General features: G+C 35.4%; 1 protein-coding gene across 4 annotated transcripts in view; it reads left to right on the forward strand.

The window, feature by feature from the left end:
* The window catches only part of LOC111397442 (probable disease resistance protein At5g63020), a 68,769-nt gene that overhangs the window by 41,739 nt on the left and 5,056 nt on the right, over window positions 1–21,974 (forward strand). Inside the window, exons 6-8 of one of the 4 annotated variants that reach the window (XR_002703248.1) lie at window positions 16,910–16,976; window positions 20,738–20,828; window positions 21,013–21,466. The gene's annotated coding sequence lies outside the window, so the exon portion shown is untranslated. Of the gene's footprint in view, window positions 1–16,909; window positions 16,977–20,737; window positions 21,467–21,974 lie in introns of those variants that run through there. The other 3 variants (XR_002703249.1, XR_002703250.1, XR_002703247.1) reach the window with 3 other exon arrangements.

Consider the following 21,974-nt stretch of genomic DNA (forward strand, 5'->3'; position numbering starts at 1 on the left):
CACTTGTCCCACCGGGCGTGCCAAATTGTTTCGCGCGGGTTAACTCGCTAACAATTAAAGGGGATCAGACGATTGTGTAAGGGACGAAACCTCTTGAGACAAAGTCCCAAAAAGGGGTGTTCTTTTATTGGCGATGAACTTTACAATTGGAAACGAAAAACAACGTGCCTCCAAGGGGCGCAAGCACACGAGTTACAGAAAGGAAAGTATTTAAGTCTAAAAGCTAAAGAAATGAAAATTACATATTCTCTTGTTCGAAAGTTTTGGATTCGGTCATTTGCTTCTACGCCTTTTCTCCCTTTTATACCTCATGGACGATCTCTTTGTGATTAACTACTCTGAAAACTGCTTGATCGTCCTATAACTACCCACTTTCTTTGTAGTGGCCATTTTGTCATGAAACCGCCTTTTAACTGCTGCCATTATCTTTCATCGTCCAACTGCCTTCGATTGACTTCCTTGAGTTGTGGAACGTGATAAGGCTACTTTAACAACTGCCTTGATAACTGCATTCCTTGATAATTACGATGCGTTATGTTTGTTGACACCTTGGGCGACTTGAAGGTTTGGGCGAGAGTAGAATAACAGCTCTGAGCGACCGTATGACACCCGTTCGTTCAGATTCTGAGCGACTTGCAAACTTGGGCGATGGCATTACCGCATTCTTGGGCCTCTTGTTTGGGCCTTCACCTTGACTCGTTTGATTGGACTTCATTCTTTGGGCCGTCTGTTTTGGAGATTCTCCAATTGGGCTTTACTCCTTGGGTTGTTCGACTTGGGCTGAATTTTTATGTGTCAACAATACGGAAGGATAAATTTATTACGTTTCCAATCACTCAACTTTCACCAAAATTTCAACTCAATCAACTTTAATTTGTGGGATCTCTTAACTTCAATTTTGATTCACAATTCAAGACTTTACTTGGCACTATTAAATATAACTAATGTTGTATTCTTATGACGTTTAATTGTTGTCTCAATAATATCCTACATAAGTAATCCTTCAAGTGTTCAATGCCATACTAATTAATGAATTATAATAATGGAATAGGTAAATTACTCAATTTTGGAGGAAAACTTTTTTTTTCCTATTTTAGATGAGATTTGACTCTTGCGAGTGTAACTCTTTAATGCTTGGACTTGGATGACAGTTAGTGGAAGAAAAATATATTTATAGACATGATTTCTAGTTGTCAATAGGGATAGCAAAATGATTTGCTCTCGAGAGTCCTACGCTGTCTTGTCTCAAATGGGGCCTCGATTGGGAAATTGAAACAACGGGGAATATAGTCTTGGTTCAAACTCTTATTTTTTATTTAATTATTTTTGTATGTTTTCAAGCGCGCAAACAAGAAGTTTATAAACAGGCAGATGTCAATCACCACAACTTCGTATGGGGAAAAAATAATGAAACAAAATTATAGGATTAAAAAATTGTAAAACTAAGTATGTAATTATTAATTATACGGACAAGTTAATTTCATCTAATTATGAAATTTTCTTATTTATGGGCACATCATTACGAGGGCCCTTCCACCTAGATCCTACGGTCCACAAACTAAACTCAAAGTCATCCATGACATTCAATGGCACGAGCCACGAGGTGGGTGAGATAAGCATGAAGTGTGAGGTCATAACCCAGCATCAAATGGGAAGATTGCATTATCGGTCCTCAACCGATTGTACAATTACAAAATTGATATTCAACCTTTAAAAAAGATCAAGATGGTTACCAACGTTTCATATATAATGCAAAATCATCTCCAACGTCAAAGTCTCTATTCAATTGTTATGTGACACTAACATGTCCAACTTTATAAATGTAGGTTTTATTTGAGAACTTGAAGCAATTAATGCCTAAAATGTTCTAAGACATATTTAAGAAAACCACATAACATCCAATGAAATGGGTCACGTAGAAATGGATGTATTAGTTCATGTTAGGACACCAAAGGAGATTATTCAAGATTAAGCAAGTCTCAGTTGTACCATTAGAATGGAAAAATGTGAATGATCAAACACTTGCAAGCACTGTAATTGAATCCTTTTTATGGCACAAACGATTTGGCCACATGCTAACTATACATCACTCAAACATATACATGAACTGAAGCTATTTGAAAATATGCCTAAAATCAGTAGTAATGATTGTGTGTGTGATGTATGCCAATATGGAAAGCAAACAAGATTACCATCCCCTAGAAATCAAGCAAAGAGGGCAACAAAAAGGCTTGAATTGGTGCACTTGGATTTCTGTGAACCAATGAGAACACCAACTATGAATGGCAGTAAGTATTTTATCCTCTTCATAGATGATATGTCAAGAATGTATTGGGTAAATTTCTTGAAAATAAAATATGAGGTGGCCAGCGTGTTTTAGAAGTTTAAGAATTTGGTGGAAAATGAATGTAATAGCAAAATCAAAGCCATCAGATCAGATAAATGCTTTACTTTGAGCTTCTGAATCAACTTCTGCACGTTGGTGATGTTTAGCATAGACTGGTTTTGCTAACATAAGACACACAAGTTTGGCTTCCTCATGTAAAAGCTGTCTTTGCCAATCAGCATGGACATGCTTATTCATTTTGTCCACGTCGTGGAAGGATATTGCTCGCAGATGACAGAAATCTGGATTGTTAGATTGGCTGTGACTAGTGAGTTATTTTGAAGTCTTTTGTTCTTACTAAACATGCTATATCACAGACGAACACATGCCATACTAGAAAAAATTCACTCAAACTAGGAGTGGGTATATTAATTGTGGAAACGACCCAGATAGATCTGATGGGTTGGTTTGGACCCAATATTGGTTTTAAGTAAAACTATATAATTGATTTCAAGCGTATAAACCCGATAAAACCAACTCTGGTCGATTTCTTCCGCTGTTGGTTCATTTTTGGGTTGGGATTTCAACCAATTCGAACTGTCGGCTCGGTGGTTGAATTGGACAAACTTGACTTGTGCTCTCCCCTAAAAGTCTGGAAACCCCCTTCTAAATCTGCCACTGAATTCAGCCAACAAATTATTTACAAAAGTTGGGTAAACATTAACTGAAAACAAGTTATAAAAAATAAAAGAGAATATGCCATAATATTATTGATGAGGACATCCCAATTTTATTATTTTAGTTGGACTTTTATTTCTTAGTTGGACTTGGGTTATTTTATTTTATGGACTTGTGTAATGGGCTTGGCCATATCTTTCAGGTTTTTTTTAGGTTTGTAGTATTTTCAGTATTTAAACCTATTTTACATTGTAATTGGAGTTAATGAATTGATTGAATAAAAATTGGCTACAGCCCCCCTTTTTTCCTCTCTTCTTCTTCCCCCCTGTCTCTGTGTTCTCTCCCCCCCTGTTCTCCTTCTTCTCTTCTCCTCCCTTCTCCTTCTTCTTTCTTTCTTATTCATCATACATCAAATTGATATCGGAGCTAAACTTAATTCCAACTTCTACAATTGAACACATTAACTGGAGTTCTAAGTTTTGGATTTCGCCTTAGAACTGAAGCCCTACACAAACCCAGCCGCCATCTTCGTCTATTACATATAACACAACCACCACTGTCAACCTACTGCTACAACACCCGTTCACCATCACTCACTACAATAATAGCTACCAAATAAATCCTACCATCATCTGCAGTTTCTATTCCCGAAGATAGCACCATCACCGGCACTGCTTGTTTCACCTCCCGGCCGTCGATACCCAACAAGCACCGAAGTTGCAAATTAACCCACCGTCGTGACCATCGTGACCATTCGCGACACCCACGGCTGCAACCCACCTTGTCGACGAACAGAACAGAACGGGAGAGGAGAAGGATAGATGGCAGGCACCAGCCCCGATTTTCAATTCAACAAACCCGCTGTAAATTACAGCAACCAGAAGTTGACCCATTGCCTTTCAGACCCGGAACACCCACTCACGACCATCGCCTCCGCTCGTGACATCCATGGACGCCGGCCGCCGGTCTCCAGTGCTGCCAGTCTTCTTTCGTGCATGCGTCTCTGCTTATTAATTTACATTGGACTGGGTTGTTAGTAGGTAGTGTATTAAGTTGGGCCATGTGTTATTATGCAGTGTATGTTTGGGGCCTCTATTAGAATTTGGGCCTTGAATTGTAACCGGTTTACTTATTTGATTTTGTAAGGCTAAAAAAAGAAAAAGAGTAAAAAAAAAAAGATCTAGAATTTTTGAGAATTTCCTGATATTATTTTACAAGTACATTTTAGTTGACAGATCAATACCGCACCTCGACAAAAACGGAATTTTCTGTCTTGGCATCTTAGCGCTTAGAAAGTGGAGACATTCGACGTTGGGACGACTCAGGTAAACTGAACTCAGGGAGTCTCTGCTTCTATCCATTTTTAGTAACACTGTTACCGTATTTTAGAATTCCATCAATTAATTCTTTGTGTTGCTAATATTTTGATAATTTAGCCTTAAATCTATTGGATTGAAATTCATGAACCGACCCCATTGTTCACTCGTTTACTCCACGTGACTAGACCTAGCATTTGTACCTTTGCTTTTTTATTTTATTGGCATTAGTAGTATTAGCTTGCGATCGGGCCATACGAAATCCCTAAAATAAAATAAAATAATAATAATAACAATAGATAAATTTCAGTCACTATATTCCTTGTTGGCACTCGTTGGTTGTTGATCTCAGTAGGCACTTCACCTAGCTTGTGTTATCGTGTATGCAATTGCGTAGTGGTCGCGTTACTGCCTCTAGCTCTAGTACCCTTACCATGGACCCCTCCCAAATTGAGGCCCTCGCCCGACAGTTGGCGCAATTACAAAATCAACTAACGGCTGTCCAAACTGAGGTAGCCGCTACTCATGAGGAGATTAGAGCCCTAACCGCTAGGTTGAACACTCTTGACCCAACCCCATATTCGACCGAAGCTGAAAACTCTGAGATTTCCATTAATAGACCTCATCGTCGTCCACAAGGCGGTCGACACCACGCTCGACATGACCGTAGGGAAGGAAATCAGGCTCGTGGGCGAGAGCGGGAATATTACCGTCATGGTACACTATCTCCCCCTCGTCACTAGGAGTGCCTCTTTCGAAACATTAAGTTAGATGCTCCTACATTTGATGGTTGTCTAGATCCTAGTGTATTCAATCAATGGGTTAGAGATATGGATCGCTTCTTTACCTAGTATGGGGTCCTGGAAGATCAGAGGGTACAATTTGCCAGTTTGAAGTTAACTGGCACTGCTCAACTCTTTTGGGCAAGTGTCGAGGACCTCCTGGAGAGGCGTCATGCTCCCCTTATTGGGAGTTGGGATGAAATGAAGCGTCGTTTTCAAGAAAAATATTTACCTCAATCTTACAGGGGTAACTTGCTGGATAAATGGAACGCACTTACACAAGGTAGTCAGCCTGTGATCGAATATGTTGCTTGGTTTGATGAGTTTCGAATGAAATGTCAGGTCGTTGAGGATGAGGTCATGACTTTGAGTAGGTTTAGGCAAGGCCTAACAGACGAACTTAGGCGTGAGCTTGTTCTTAGAGGTGTCACCACTCTTGACCACACCTACTCTTTCGTTCGGGATTACGAGTTAGTGACTAGGACACCATACAAAAATCGTAGTGACTCCCGCACTGCGACCTCTTCTGCATCCACTCCATCCCCTAAATCTATTCTAGGACCTTCTCCTTCTAATACTACCCCTATATCGGATAGCAAAGGTAGAGGTTCTGAGGTTTCAAGAACGTCCTCTCGTTTGCAATGCTTCAACTGTAAGGGTTTTGGTCACATTGCTTCTAACTGTCCTAGCCGAGCCCTAGTTTTGGAAGAGCGTGAAGGTATAGTTAACGAGCCACTAGAGGACCAGGTTTATGAGCCTAAGTTAGAAGAGTTTGATGACTTGGAGGATAATGAAGATACATTCTTAGGTTGTATTCAGGCTAGCCCCCTTATCCCACATACGCCTAGAGTCGGTCTCGTCAGTTGCACTCTTACCCAGCCTAGAGATGCCGATGATTGGCGCCATCATGCCATCTTCCAAACTTACGTCAAGAATAATAATAAGGGCTATAAAGTTATCGTGGATAGTGGCAGCTGCATCAATGCGATTTCGATAGCTACTGTATTCCGCTTAGTGTTGAAGCCAGTTCCTCACCCCCAACCATACAGCGTCTCTTGGGTTGATACCTCTTCTATAGCTATTAAGGAACGTTGTTTAGTCCCTATCCAGTTCCTGGAGTACAAGGACCATATATGGTGCGACGTCATTTCAATGGATGTCGGGCACATTATCTTGGGACGACCTTGGTTATTTGACCTAGATGTAACCATTTATGGTCGATCTAATTCCTGCTCCTTCGTGTTCAATGGAAAGAAGATTCACCTTAACCCACTGCCCTCAAAACTGGCTGGCTCACTGGAAACGAAGAAGAATGTGGAACGAGAAGGGTTGCATATCATTAGTCCTATAGAGTTTGAGCGTACACTTATTGGTGACTCAATTGTGTTCGCCTTGGTAGTCCTGGAGGTTTCATCTAATTCCACAATCGAGAGCCCTATGGAAGTCCAATCGATCCTTCAGGAGTTTCGCGACGTCTTTCCGGAGGACCTACCTGATCATTTACCTCCACTAAGGGATATTCAACATGCCATAGATTTTGTCCCAGGGGCATCCCTCCCAAATTTGCCTCACTATAGGATGAATCCTATCGAGTAAGCTGAACTTCAAAGGCAAGTGGATGACCTCCTTCACAAAGGATTCATTCGTGAGAGTTTAAACCCGTGTGCTGTCCCTGCCCTATTGACGCCCAAAAAGGATGGTTCTTGGAGGATGTGTGTGGATAGTCGCGTGATTAATAGGATCACGGTGAAGTATCATTTTCCCATTCCTAGACTTGACGATATGTTAGATAAGATGATTTGTGCCACAATCTTTTCGAAGATTGATCTAAAGAGTGGATATCATCAGATTCGAATTCGCCCAGGTGATGAGTGGAAGACCGCGTTTAAATGAAAGATGGTCTTTATGAATGGCTGGTCATGCCTTTTGGACTAAGTAATGCGCCAAGTACCTTTATGCGGATAATAACACAAACTCTCCGACCTTTCATGGGAAAGTTTCTTGTTGTCTACTTTGATAATATCCTCATCTATAGTAAGACTAAGGAGCAACACCTTGACCGCCTCACACAAGTCTGCTCTACCTTTCGTGCAACTAATCTATATGTTAACCTCAAGAAGTGCTCTTTCTTCACCGATACAGTCATTTTTTTGGGTTTCATTGTCTCTTCGACAAGATTATCTGCTGATCCTGCTAAGGTTCAGGCGATTATGGACTGGCCTGAGCCTAAAGCTATTTATGACGTCAGAAGCTTTCACGACTTAGCTATATTTTACCGTCGCTTTATTAAGGGGTTTAGCACTATTATGGCCCCTATCACAGAGTACGTGAAGAAAGTGGAGTTTCATTGGATACAAGAGGCGGCTAAGGCCTTTAAGTTTGTTAAGAAGCGAATGACGGAGGCCCCTGTCATGCGTCTTCCCAATTTTTCCAAAGTTTTTGAAGTTGAATGTGACGCCTCCGGGGTAGGTATAGGCGGAGTCTTAAGTCAGGATCGTGAGAAGTTAAATGAAGCCAAACAGCGGTACTCAACTTATGATAAGGAACTGTATGCGGTGGTCCAAGTTTTGCGCTATTGGCGCTACTATTTGTTACCCCAGGAATTTGTCCTTTATTTGGATCACGAGGCCCTCCATTACCTTAACTCCTAGAAAAGATTAAGTTCTAGGCATGGTCGTTGGGTCGAATATTTGCAGGCCTATTCATTTGTTTTAAAACACAAGAAGGGCTTGGAAAACCAAGCAGCTGATGCATTAAGTCGTCGTGTCTCCCTTTTGTCAATCATGAGTGTCAAGGTCATCGGTTTTGAAAGACTTAAGGAGGATTACGAGGTATGTCCCGATTTTAAAGATATCTTTCTTGATTTACAAAGGGGACAATCAGGCACCACAGATGGCTTCCGACTTGAGGAGGGTTATCTCTTTTGAGCCAATAAATTGTGCATCCCTCGAACTTCAGTGCGAGATTTCATTGTGTGGGAAATTCATGCGGGAGGGTTAGCCGGTCACTTTGGACGTAATAAGACCATAGAGGAAGTTGAACGTCAATTCTATGGGCCTAGCTTGAAGAAAGACGTGGCTAAGATTGTTAGTACTTATAACACTTGTCAATTGAGTAAGCAGAAGAAGCAGAACACAGGTCTATACACCCCTCTCCCTGTCCCCAATTGTCCTTGGCAAGATGTTAGTATGGATTTTGTGTTAAGACTTCCACGTACCCCAAAGAAGCATGATTCTATTTTTGTGGTTGTCGATCGCTTCTCAAAGATGGCTCATTTTATCCCCTGTAGCAAGACGTTGGATGCGTCCAAGGTTGCCATGTTATTCTTTAATGAAATTGTCAAATTGTATGGGCTTCCCAAGACCATCGTGTCTGATAGGGACGTTCGTTTCACTAGTCATTTTTGGAGAACTTTGTGGCATAAGACGGGTACCAAATTGAAATTTTCTACAGCCTACCACCCTCACACTGACGGTCAAATTGAAGTAGTTAATCAAAGTCTTAGTAACCTATTACGTTGTCTGGTCTGGGAAAACCTTCGAAATTGGGATCTGATCCTTCTTGTAGCTCAAATTGCGTATAATAGCTCCATAAATCATTCATTAGGTATGAGTCCATTTGAAGCCATTCATGGGTACAAGCCTAGGAAACCGTTAGATCTCATCCCTATGTCCCCACAAGCTACAGTGTCATTATCAGCCGAAGCATTTGCACAACATTTTCGTGACTTGCATATTGGGATCAATAAACAACTTGAAGCTAGTAATGCAAAATATAAACTCCAAACTGATTTACACAAACGACATATTGAGTTTAACATTGGGGATTACGTTATGGTTCGCATTAGGCCAGAGCGGCGTCTACATGGACCCACCTCCAAATTGCAAGCTCGTAGTGCTGGTCCTTTTAAGATTTTAAGGCAAGTTGGTCCAAATGTATATATCGTTGACATTCCACCACATCTTGGTTACCACTCTACTTTCAATGTTGAGGACCTTGTAGCTTATAAAGGTCATTTCATTCCCTCAGATGATCCTCTGTCACCTCCTTTTGTGGACCTTAATCCTAATTCTTTGGCCCCTTCTAACCCACTACCACCTCTCACAGCACACAAAGAAAAAAATGATGCTATTTTAGATGAAGAAACTGTGTTCACTAATGATGGAGAGGTTCGGCGCTTCCTTGTTCGTTGGGTTGGTCGACCAGATTCTGACTGTGCATGGATCTCTAGGGAGATACTAAGCAATTGGATCCAGATTTATTGGAGTTTTATCAAAGTCAGCAGGATCTTCCTTGACCCAGATCGCCTCCTGTCCACCCGAGGGGAGTTGGTGAGAACACCAGGTTCAGACCGCCACTAACGCATTTCTACAAACGCCGGAAGAAGCTTGCCCAACCACTCAGCTTATGGTTGGGAGATTGACGGAAGCCTATAGTGATATAGCCACTCGACAGGGTCGAGTTTTCTCTCCTACCCCGGGAGAATTGATGAGGACATCCCAATTTTATTATTTTAGTTGGACTTGTGTTATTTTATTTTTATGGACTTGTGTAATGGGCTTGGTCCTATCTTTCAGGGTTTTTTTTTGGTTTGTAGTATTTTCAGTATTTAAACCTATTTTACATTGTAATTGGAGTTAATGAATTGATTGAATAAAAATTGGCTACAGCCCCCGTTTTTTCCTCTCTTCTTCTTCCTCCCCTGTCTCTGTGTCCCCTCCCCCCGGTTCCCCCTCTTCTCTTCTCCTCCCTTCTCCTTCTTCTTTCTTTCTTATTCATCCTACATCAATTATTATCTTCTCATCTAATGAAAATGCAATCTAAGAACAGAAGTGCAATGATTTGTAGGAATGCACCTACGTTGGCATATGAGGATGGATTATTATTGTCGAATTAGATCTAGTCGATTAGCTTAATACATATTAACTATTTGATGTTTATTCTGCATTGTAGATCAACTAGAAGCAACTGTCCAAATGCTTTTCATAAAAAGAAAGGAATAATTTATAGTGAAATATAACTATTTTCCAGTGGTTGGTTCACTAAAAAATTAATTAGCTTAGAGATTTTTTTGGCCCTATTGTTAAAAAAAAAATTGCATTGATAATTCTTAGTGCTTTCCACCCTCCTCCTGCCTGGTTGGGCCCTCCCTTTGGTTCAATAATTGAATTTCGTTCTTATTTGCCTTCCATGAAGGTTCTTGGTAAACGCCAGTCAATGGAGTTCTTAGAGAATGTATATAAAACTTCACAAGCTACAGCTTTCCCCCACCTCTTTATTCTACTGTAGCATATTCATTCATCTTTGCTCCTTGCCCCGTTCGTTTTAGAATTTTCAAGATTATTCTATTCAACATCTATTGTATTAATTTCAATAGAATCGTGGTTTTAATTAACATCTACTGTATTGTTGCGAAGTCATAATTAATGGAAACTGACAATGAAAAAACTCCAAAATTTTAATTACAATTAAAATATGATGCAATAAAAAAAAGGTATGAAAAAGATGTGTAGAACGATGAAACGGAGTTGGACAAGAAGAAAAACTGAGTGGGAGGACAAGATAGTTGGTAAAAGTAGAAGAAAATAATTTCTTTTGACAACATTCATTTTTTTAGAGTAGCCGATTTATCATCTAATATCATAAATAGGAAGTTGAGATCAATGTTTTTATCTGTAAAGTGTCACCAATCTTTCTAAATAAATAAAGAAATCTCAAAGAAATTTGATAATATATTGGAGAATGCTGTTCCAAGATTGAAACAAACCATTAATCAATTTGCATTATCAACTCTATGATGTTTCCCAATTGACAATTACTAGTTTATATGTTTTTAAAATTTATATTATTATTAAAAGTATTTGAATAACAATCAATCCAGTAATATGTTATAATCGATATAAATTACTGTTACATCCAAGTTTGAGGATGTGATTGCCAAAAATATAATATGGGGAACCTCTTCGGTGTAAAAAAAAAATAAAAAATAAAATAAAATAAAATAAAAAATTCTCTCTTTGGTTCAATAATTGCATTGATAATTTTAATGCTTTCCAACCTCTTTCCTTCCTTAAAAGGTTCTGATTTTAAGCTTTTTAAGCGTAGACAATTATGTCATCAAGCTCCTTTCGGCAAAAGATTCTTGATTAACGTCAATTTATTTGCCTAGACATTCACATGCTACTGCCTACAACTTTCTCCCACTTCATAATTCTTCTTTGCTCCTTGCCCGGTCTTTTTTTGGAATATCCAAATGATTCGATTCAAGGTAAATAAATAAAGAAATCTCATAGAAAATTGATAGTATGAAAGGAGAATTCTGTTTCAAGATTAAAACAAACTATTAATCAATTTGCATCATCGATGATGTTTCCCAATCAACACTTCTTTATATAATTTTGAAATTTAATTATTAAAACATGTTGAATAACATTTATACCTGTAACAACTCTTCTAACGAGATTCCAGATCATCTAACATGTGGCAGATGCTAGGACCCACACTTCTACATCACACCTGCCACATCATTACACCGAGGCCCCGAAACTACGAGGCATACCAATAAAAACTACACGCGTTCTAAAGTGCCGATCGAGGTGATTACATTGAAGCGAAGCAACAAAATGATCATGGTAGAACCGCACTTGCTTTTACGAGCCATAGCGCCTCATCCCAATACACCAAGAGATCTTTTATACAAAAATCTATCCAAGATAAAATCCTTATGACTATTGATGGGATGCCTTTGCATCAAACGCCAAAGTGTCAAGTCTAATTTGTTTTGTTAGACCACCTATGTAGTGACTGATTGATTTCTATGAAGAGACGCTTTGATCGGCAGATAAGGCCACGTATCTCACATCTAACGGTCCTTTCTTCACCTCTTCATTTATAAATGCCCATGTTTGTGCCATTACGAAGGTAATGCAACTCCAACCATTTATTTTACATGGTTTCCTCCCAAATCAACTTTATGTTTACATTCCGGTGATTCCTACTATCGAAATTCCATACTTTCATTTATCACTTAATTGATTTAATTGTTGGAGTGCTCATGACCACTTCCACCGTCATCGAAAAATGTCCTAAATGACTAACAATGTACTCCAAGTGCGCAAGGAGTAGCTTACATGAAGCTATTTTTTGTTGGCCACGTGTCAAATCCATTTTTCGGGGTCAATAGATTCAGAAAATAGACCTGACACGTGGTCAACAATAAAAATCAATATAATAATTTTTTTAAACTGATAACTTACTAGTACATCCATTTCGAAATGAAGTTTGAGGATGCGATCGCAAAATTACAAAAATAATGAGGTTTTCATAAAATGAATAATTTATAGCGGAGTGTAGTTATTTTCTAGCGAGGTAATGCTTAGTCAAGTAAAAAAAAAAAATATCTCTTAGGCCCCTGCATTGATAATTCTTACTTTATTTTCCCAACCACCTTCTGACTTGATGGGCCGTCCCTTTGGTTCGATAATTGAATTTTGGTCCTTCATGCTTTCCCAACCCAAGGTTCCGGCTTAAAATCTTTTTTTAGGTAGCCAAACATGTCCTCAAGCTCTTTTCTTGAAGTCGAATGTTCTTGGTAAACTTAGTTAACGTCGTACTAAAAGAATGTATATACTTGTACAACTCACATGCTACTCGCTACAACTTTCTCCCACTTCATTATTCTACCGTAGGATAGTCTTCTTCTTTGCTAGCTCCTGGCCTTGTTTGTTTTGAAATTTTCAAGATTATTTTACCCAAGATAAATATATGTATGTAATATTGATCTCCTACCCTCCTTTTGTATGGTTTTCAGCTCACTGATTCAATTTATCTTAGGACCGTTAAATGTTTTCTTTCATTATTCTGATTAAATAATTATTAATATTGATTCTTACTTGTGATCCATCCCGTAGTTTTGGTCTTGAAGCGTTTGTAGTGATAGGCTCGACTGGACGAGACCCATTAAAATTTTCATGCATAGACACTAAAAAAAAAATGACATACCTTAGATTCGTTGTAAACGAAGATGAACCCATGTCAATTTTTACCTACAGACAGAACATAGAAGAATGAATGAATTGAAAGTCTTCTTTGTTACAGTAGAAAAATCTAGATATTTCAACCATTTATTATTATTATTATTATTATTATTATAGGGAAAAAAAAGAAAAAAAAATTATTAACCAAACCAACTCAAAAGAGGGTCAAGTGTGAAAACTAATGAGACAAAAATAAATAGTGAATCAAGGTTTCTCTCATTTATTAAGAGTGAAAAAAATCTAGATATTTCAACCATTTATTGCTACTATATTATAAATAGACACAAAAAAAAAATTAAAATTATTACCTCATCGATTAAAGTGAAAACATAGACCAATTTATAAGAATTTGAACTACCCCTCTTAATAATGTTGACATTTTAAAATAGAACTTTAAATCTTAACATAGTATTAGAACTCATTAAATTCTAATGAGCGATTCTATCCGATCCGATCAAAACTAAAAAATGAACATACGAATTTCAAGATTGGTCTGCTCAAATGAATCACCATCTTGTGGGGACATATTAAAAGTATAAAATCCTACATCAATTAAAAATGAAAACATAAACCAATTTATAAGGGTTGTACCCCTTCTTTTAATAAAGTTGACATTTTAAGAAGGAACTCCAAATCTTTACAAAGTAGATAATAAACTTACCTAGATGATATACAAGATATGGTTTTTAATCCTGGTTATGAATTTAGATCTACTGCAGGAATCCTTTGTTATTAGTTGGTCCTTTTTATTGCTAAAACTAGTGGCCGATCCAAAGCAAGAAGATCAAACAGTACTTTTTTTTCTTTTTTCTTTTTTTCTTTTATTCCCTTTCTGCTGCCCACGCTAAGTCGCTAAGGGCAGCCGTCTCACAGTAATTTATGAAGCCCGTTTATACCCACACTCACATGCACGGATTTCGTTCTCTGAAGTGTGAATTGTGTTTCTTTCATGACTTTGACTACTGTTTCTGTTGAGTGTTGTCACACCCGTCCTATCCACCTGGACCGATGGCCCACTCATCCTGATCCCTTGGCATTCCTGCCGAGGTGGCATACATTGCCGAGGTGGGGTATATCCGAAGTGCTTCAAGCCGAGGTCCACCCGCCGAGGCACCTTGATCCGATGTACGCGAGTTTGCTGAAGTCCAACTACCGAGCCCCATGACCCGAGGCATGGAACCTGTTGAATGTAGTTGAGGTCCTCAAATGGAAACATCTGTCAAATGGTCGAAGCCCCGAAACTGATGCACGAGTCTCTCCTCCGCAAGGAGCTTCCTCCACAGTCACTTCTCCCAAGAGATCGCCTACTCAGGGATCTTATTTGAATGACTGATGGGACGTTTGTCACAAGCATAAAGATCAAGTCTTGTCACTAGTATAGAGGACCTGTGCAAGCAATAAATGCGCCATAAGCTAACAAGCCAAGCCGCATACTAAGAAAAGACGTTTGAACTAAAGAGATGAGGACACGTGCCACTTCATTCAAGGGCTCCCATTTCATATGTATCACTATAAATACTTCCATTGTGTAATGTCAAGGGGAATGCAAGAATCAATACTAAATACTACATTTACTCAACTCTCTCTCATTTACTCGCAATACACTAGATCAAGTATATTCATTTCCACATATATATTTATGAGCACCGGTTGATAATTATTGTATAATCGGATTACGAACAACCCGTCGGATTCCAAACATCACCGTCCCGCGCCGTTGGGCTACTCCCACGCCCCTTTAAACCGCTCGTTTTAGACCGTCCACGTATCTTAGCGTGTTGGACATTCGCCCACGCAAGCGCGGATGGGACCGGCATCTGTTGGCGCAATTTTTGGGGTCAACAGTTTCTATTGACATTACTCATTGTTGTATCCATGGTGAAAGTTGGTAATTTGTAATTGAATTATCTCAGCGATGATTATTTTGTAATTTCTACTGTATGGTAAATTGAAAACGAAGAACAATATTACCTTAGAGATCGTTTTGCTTCGATAATTGCATTTCTAAGTGCTTTCCAGTCTCCTTCGTGGAAGGATATTTTTCAAGGATGATAGAGTCCATGTGCTTAATCTGGATTGTTAGGTTGGCAGAGGAAAATATGAAAAAGAAGAACTTTAAAATAAATAAAAGACTGTTTATGACTTCACTAAAGAGTAATGATATTTGATGTTTAAGCTGCATTGTAGATCAACAAGAAGCAACTGTCCAAAAGTTTTTCATAAAAAGAAAGGAATAATTTTTAGTAGATATAGCCCTTGTTTGAGCCCCATTTTTGTGGAGAAAATAAATTTTTGAATAGTGTATTGATGGAAAATGTGTGGTTAAAAAATAAGGAAAATTTTTTTATTTGCGTATAATATTATTTTATTCAAGAATGTGTGGTTGAAATATTATCAAATCACTGTTAAAGAATATATTTTGATGGAAAAATAGAGCTCAAATAAGGGCATAAATATTTTCCAGTGCTTAGTCCCCTTAAAAAAAATAATTAGCTTAGAGATGTTTTGGCCCTTTTGTTCAATAATTGCATTGATAATTCTTAGTGCTTTCCGACCTCCTCCGACTTGATGGGCCCCTTTGGTTCAATAATTGAATTTTGTTCCTAATTTCCTTCCATGAAGGTTCTTGGTAAAAACCCCCCATTTGCCCCTATTATTTTAAATTTTAATGGGCGAAATAACATTTTTTTGGAGAATAGAAAGTTGAAAAATAAGAAAAAAATTTCGATTTACGTATAATATAATTTTATGAAAGATTGTGTGATTAAAAATAGGAAAAAGAAAAATAATCTACTGCTTTCTCCCACATCTTTATGCTATTGTAGCATATTCATTCATCCTTGCTCCTTGCACCATGCATTTTAGGATTTTCAAGATTATTCTATTCAACGTCTATTGCATTAATTTCAATAGAATCGTGGTTTTAATTAACATCTATTGTATTGTTGCAACTTTCCATGTTGCGATGTGATAATTAATGGAAAGTTACAATGAAAAAAACTTCAAATTTCAGTTACAATTAAAATATGGTGCAATAAATAATTTATTTTATTTTTTTATTTTATTTTATTTTTTGGTTGTTGTAGCGTAGACTGAGAAAATGGAGTCGGACAAAAAGAAGAAAAACTGAGTGAGAGGACAAGATGGATGGTAAAAGCAGAAGAAAATAATTTCTTTAAACAACATTCATTTTGCTCCCGTTTGGCCCCTATTAAATTCAATTACATTACATTTCATTTTCTCTCTTATTTTCAACTACACAATCTCCCATAAAATAATATTACATGTAGATAGAAAATTATAATCACCTAGCAAAATAGTCGATCTATCATCTAATATTATAAATAGGAAGTTGAGATCGATGTTTTTATCTGTATGTTGTAACCAATCTTTCCAAATAAATAAAGAAATCTCAAAGAAATTTGATAATATAAAGAAGAAAGAATGCTGTTTCAAGATTGAAACAAAAAATTAATCAATTTGCATTATCAACTCTATGATATTTCCCAATTGACAATTACCAGTTTATATATTTTTAAAAGTTGTTGAATAACAATCGATACTGTAATTTCATTATAATTGATATAAATTACTGGTACTTCCATTCTGAAAGAAAGTTTGAGGATGAGATCGCTAAAAATATAAGAGGGGGAACCTCTATGGTAAAAAAAATACTCTCTTCAGTTCAATAATTGCATTGGTAATTTTAGCGCTTTCCAACCTCTTTCCATCCTTTAAAGGTTGACTTTAAGCTTTTTAAGAGTAGACAAGTGTTTTGAGTGATAGGCTCAATTGGAGGAGATTCGTAGTCATAACCATCTGATCTGAAACAATTCAGGTAAATGCATACAACTTTTTTCAATTAGCGTTTTGTTAAGAATATTATTTTTAGTTTCTTCAATTTTATGTGTTCCCCTAAGAGAGAGTCCCATAAGCTTACATGATACCTCTTGTTATATATTTAATTTATATTTATAGGTATTTTACCATTGAAATCAATTCTTTATTTTTTTTATTAAATCGATCCTGGTGTCCCGCAAATCCGATCCTTCCTCAATTCATATGCAGTATGCCCACCCTATAGGTAAAAATAAGAGAGAGAAGATGTGTGATCCATTTTTCGTACAAGAATTCTTTTTTCAAATTGTATTGAGCACTCACAACAGTTAATATATTCTTTTCGATGTTATTAAAATCTATCATGTCCAACCGATTGAACCGATAAAATCAAGTCGAACACGGGCATGTCAACCTTCAAAATCCACTATTTAAAACCTATCCTAAAATTGGTGAATCCTCAATCGGAATTTATTGAATCAATCGCAATGTTTTCAAGTTTCAAAGGTCAATCTTAAATAAAAAATAAAGAGTCCGTTTTGTTTGCGTTTCAATTTTCTATTTCGGGGGTTTCATTTTAAATTGCTAAAAAAACACGTTCGATCTGTCAAATTTGTACATTTTAAAATTGATAATTTTTTCAATATTTATTTTTAGCTACAAAAGTAAAACAAAGGAAATTAATAAATTACGCTAACAGAATATACAAAAAAAAAATGAAATTAATGACATGAACTGTATTTTTTATAGCTCTTTTAAATATTTTTAGAATTTTTTATTTAAATAATTAATAAGGGTTTGAACTATTTTTATTTTTTAATTTTCAACAATATTTTCGGAAATTTAGTTCCTCAAAATTTTTATTTTCTAGAAAAAATTTCAACAGATTTTAGATTTTATTTTTTTTAAAATTTTTATTCTTAGAATTTTTGAATCTCTCTTCAAATTTTTTTTTTTTTTTATCGTTTTAGAATTTTAGAATTTTATTTTTGAATTTGATTTTTCTTGAATTTCAAAATTATAATTTTTTATAATTTTATATTTTTCCTTTTTCAAAATTTCATTTTTAAATAATGTTTTATTTAAACGCTTATATTTTCATGTTTTTGACATTTTTATTGTAAACACTCAAATCATCAAAAATATGTTTTATATTATAACTTATAAACTTAAACTTTAAAAAAAAAAAAAAACTACGTAAAGGACAAAAAACCTGGACCAAACAAAATTTGAGTGTTTTCGTAAAATTCAAAACTGAACTAGTGTTTAGCAAAATTAGCAGGCATACAGTGACTACACACGAGCAAGCTCAATTTGTAGCCTCTCCCCCTCCTGTAACAATTGTTGATTCCCATGTGGGACTAGTGCTCCCAACAATTGGGAGGGAAATGAAATCAACTCCATTAAAAAGGTTGGAACACTCTGCTATAATTTATATGAATTTATAAAATTAATATACCTATAAAATAAGTATAATTTTGAATTTTACATAATGTTATAAATATCTTGTATTTATTTATTTATTTAATAATTTCATCGATTCAATTCGATTCGACCTAGGGATGTCAATTCGACTCAAACGTATCGTAACTAGACCAGTAAAAAGTCCAAGCCAACTTGGGCTGACCCTCATTTTATGACAACGATTCGAACTTGAGCTACCCTGTGTCATAGGCTCGTTCAGTCATAGAAAAAGATTTACATAGCATATTCAATTTTTCTTTTTTTTTTGTTGTTAACAACTACGTGTAATATACCAAATCAGTATTCGATGCTAACTAAAACTAAGAATAGAGAAAACACTGCAAAAATGCACATACCTTGCAATGTTAGTGTAATATACCAAATCAGTATTCGATGCTAACTAAAACTAAGAACAGAGAAAACACTGAAAAAAGGCATATACCTTGCAATGTTAAAAATTGAAACATAATTTAACATAATATACGAGTATATTAACTATTTGATGTTTAAACTGCATTGTAGATCAACAAGAAGCAACGGCCCAAATGTTTTTCATAAAAAGAAAGGAATAAATTTTAGTGAAATATAACTATTTTCCGGTGCTTGGTCCACTAAAAATATAATAATTAGCTTAGAGATATTTTGTCCCTTTTGTTCAATAATTGCATTGATACTTCATGGAAAAAGATGCAAGTACAGGGCTGTCAAGTGAGAGCGGAGGTGGGGGCCAACTTTTTTTAATGTGTGTGGGGTCCAACTCCTACAGTGAGGCCCTTGTGAACCGACCTCCTATACGTGGAGCTCGGTCCTTCAGGAAAACTTTCCAACCTCCTCCTGACATGACAGGCCCTTCCTTTGGTTCAATAATTGAATTTTGCTCTTAATTAAGGTTCTTGGTAAACGTGAGTCTACTTCCTTGTTTGGCCCCCACTTTGTAGAAAAGAAAATGGATGGAATAGTATTTTTTTAAAAATTAATGGTTGAAAAAGAAAGAAAAGTTTTCTGTTCACGTGTAATATAATTTTATAGAAAATTATGTGGTTGAAAATAAAAGAGAGAAAAACGAAATATAATGAAAAGAAAATTAATGGGGCCAAACGTACTAAAAAAATGTATATGACACCCTATAGCTTTCTCCCACTTCTTTATTCTATTGTAACATATTCATTTATCTTTGCTCCTTGCCCCGTTTGTTTTAGGATTTTCAAGATTATTCTATTCAAAGTAAAAATATTATAATCGATAAAATTTCCAGTGATTATTCTTATTAAATAATTATTAATAAATGATTATTTGAATCAATTTTGCATCTTTGGTCCCGAAGCGTTTCGAGTGATTGACTCGATTGGAGGAGATTTGGTCCCATACTCACAACGTCCAATATAATATTTATTTTTGTCAAATCAAATCACTAGACTTTGTTAGGGGATAAATAAATATTTTTATAATTTTCTTTTGCATTAATTTTGATAGAATCGTGGTTTTAATTAACGTCTATTGTATTGTTGCCACGTTCCATACCGTGACGTCATAATAAATAGAAGGTTACAATGAAAAAACTTCAAAATCTTAATGACAATTAAAATATGGTAATAAATCTTTTATTTTATTTTATTATTTTTATTTTTTGTATATTACAATATCTAATTTTTAGACATGTAATGTTTTAAAATTGTTCCATTATAGAAAATGAAGTGTGAAACGAGAAAATAGGGTTGAACAAAAAGAAGAAAAAGTGAGTGGAAAGACAATCGTCAATGGGAAGTTGTGATCTATGTTTTTATCTGTAAAATGTCACCAATCTTTCCAAATAAACAAAGAAATCTCGAAGAAAATTGATAATATAAAAGGAGGATGCTGTTTCAAGATTGAAACAAACCATTAATCAATTTGCATTATCAACTCTATGATGTTTCCCAATTGACAATTACTAGTTTATATGTTTTTAAAATTTATATTATTATTAAAAGTAGTTGAATAACAATCAATCCAGTAATTTTTTATAATTGATATAAATTACTATGACATCCAAGTTTGAGGATGTGATCGCCAAAACTATAAGATTGGGGGCCGCTTTGGTGAAAAAAAAAAAATAATAAAGAAAGAAAGAAAAAAAGAAAAATTCTTCTTTGCTCCTTGCCCTGTTTATTTTGGAATATTCCTCCCATTTTGTTTGGATTTCACCTCATTCATATAATTATTATTATGATCGTTAAATGTTTCATTGATTAAATAATTATTAATATTTGATTCTTACTTGTTTTGATCTGGATCAATCTCTCTGCTTTGGCCCTGAAGTGTTTTGAGTGATAGGCTTAATTGGAGGAGATTCGTAGTCTTCGTTACTAATTTGGACTCAACTGCAACCATCTAATCTGAAACAATTCAGGTAAATATGTACAACTTTTTCAATTAGCATTTTGTTAAGAATATTATTTTTGGCTTCTTCGATGTTATTTTTTCCCCTAAGAGAGAGTCCTATAAGCTTGCGTGATACCATTTGTTATATGTTTAACTTGTATTTATAGGTATTTTACCATTGAAATCAAAAATTTTATTTATTTTTTAAACAGATTCCGACATCCGGCAAATCCAACCCTTTAGGTAAAAATAAGAGAGAGAAGACGCATGATCCATTTTCCATAAACGAATTCTTTCAAATCCTTGTATCGAGTATTCACAACAGTTAGTATATATATATTTTTTTTAATGTATCAAAATCTATCATGCTCGGTCAGTTGAACCAATAAAATAGTCGAACGCATGCGTTTCAACCTTTAATATCCACTATTTAAAACCTGTTATAAAATCAGTGAATCTTCAATCGGAACTTGATTGCTATGGTTTCAGATTTTTCAAGGTCAATCTTAACTCAAAAATAAAGCGCCTGTTTCGTTTGCATTTCAATTTTCAATTTTCAGTTTTCAGTTTTCTATTTTAATGTTTCGGTTTAAATTGTTGAAAACACTTTTGATTTGTCATACATGTACATTATAAAATTGATAAGTCTTTCAATGCTTATTTTTTGCTACAGAAGTAAAAGAAAACTAACTAATAAATTAAGTTGTCAGAATATAGAAAATAAAAAAAATGAAATTAATGACATGAACTGAATTTTCTATATGTGCTCTTTTAAATAATTTTTATAATTTTTATTTAAATAATTAAAGGGTTTGAACTGTTTTTATTTTTTAATTTTATATAATTTTCATTTTTCAGCAATTTTTTGGAATTTTATTTCTTTAAAATTTTTTATTTTTTTAGAAATTTATTTTTAACAAAGTTTAGATTTTACTTTTTTTATTTTTTTATTATTTTTGAATTTCTCTTCATATTTTTTAATAAATTTAGGATTTTAAACTTTATATTTACTAGAATTTCAATAATTTTTTAAAATTTTATATTTTTTGTTTTTCAAAGTTTCAAACTTTTATTTTTAAATAAAATTTTATTTAAACGCTTATTTTTCATATTTTTAACATTTTCATTGTAAACGCTCAAACCGTCTAAAATATGTTTTAAATTATATATTATA

The sequence above is a fragment of the Olea europaea genome, chromosome 7 (assembly GCF_002742605.1).
Source record: "Olea europaea var. sylvestris chromosome 7, O_europaea_v1, whole genome shotgun sequence".
NCBI classification, from domain to species: Eukaryota; Viridiplantae; Streptophyta; class Magnoliopsida; order Lamiales; family Oleaceae; genus Olea; species Olea europaea.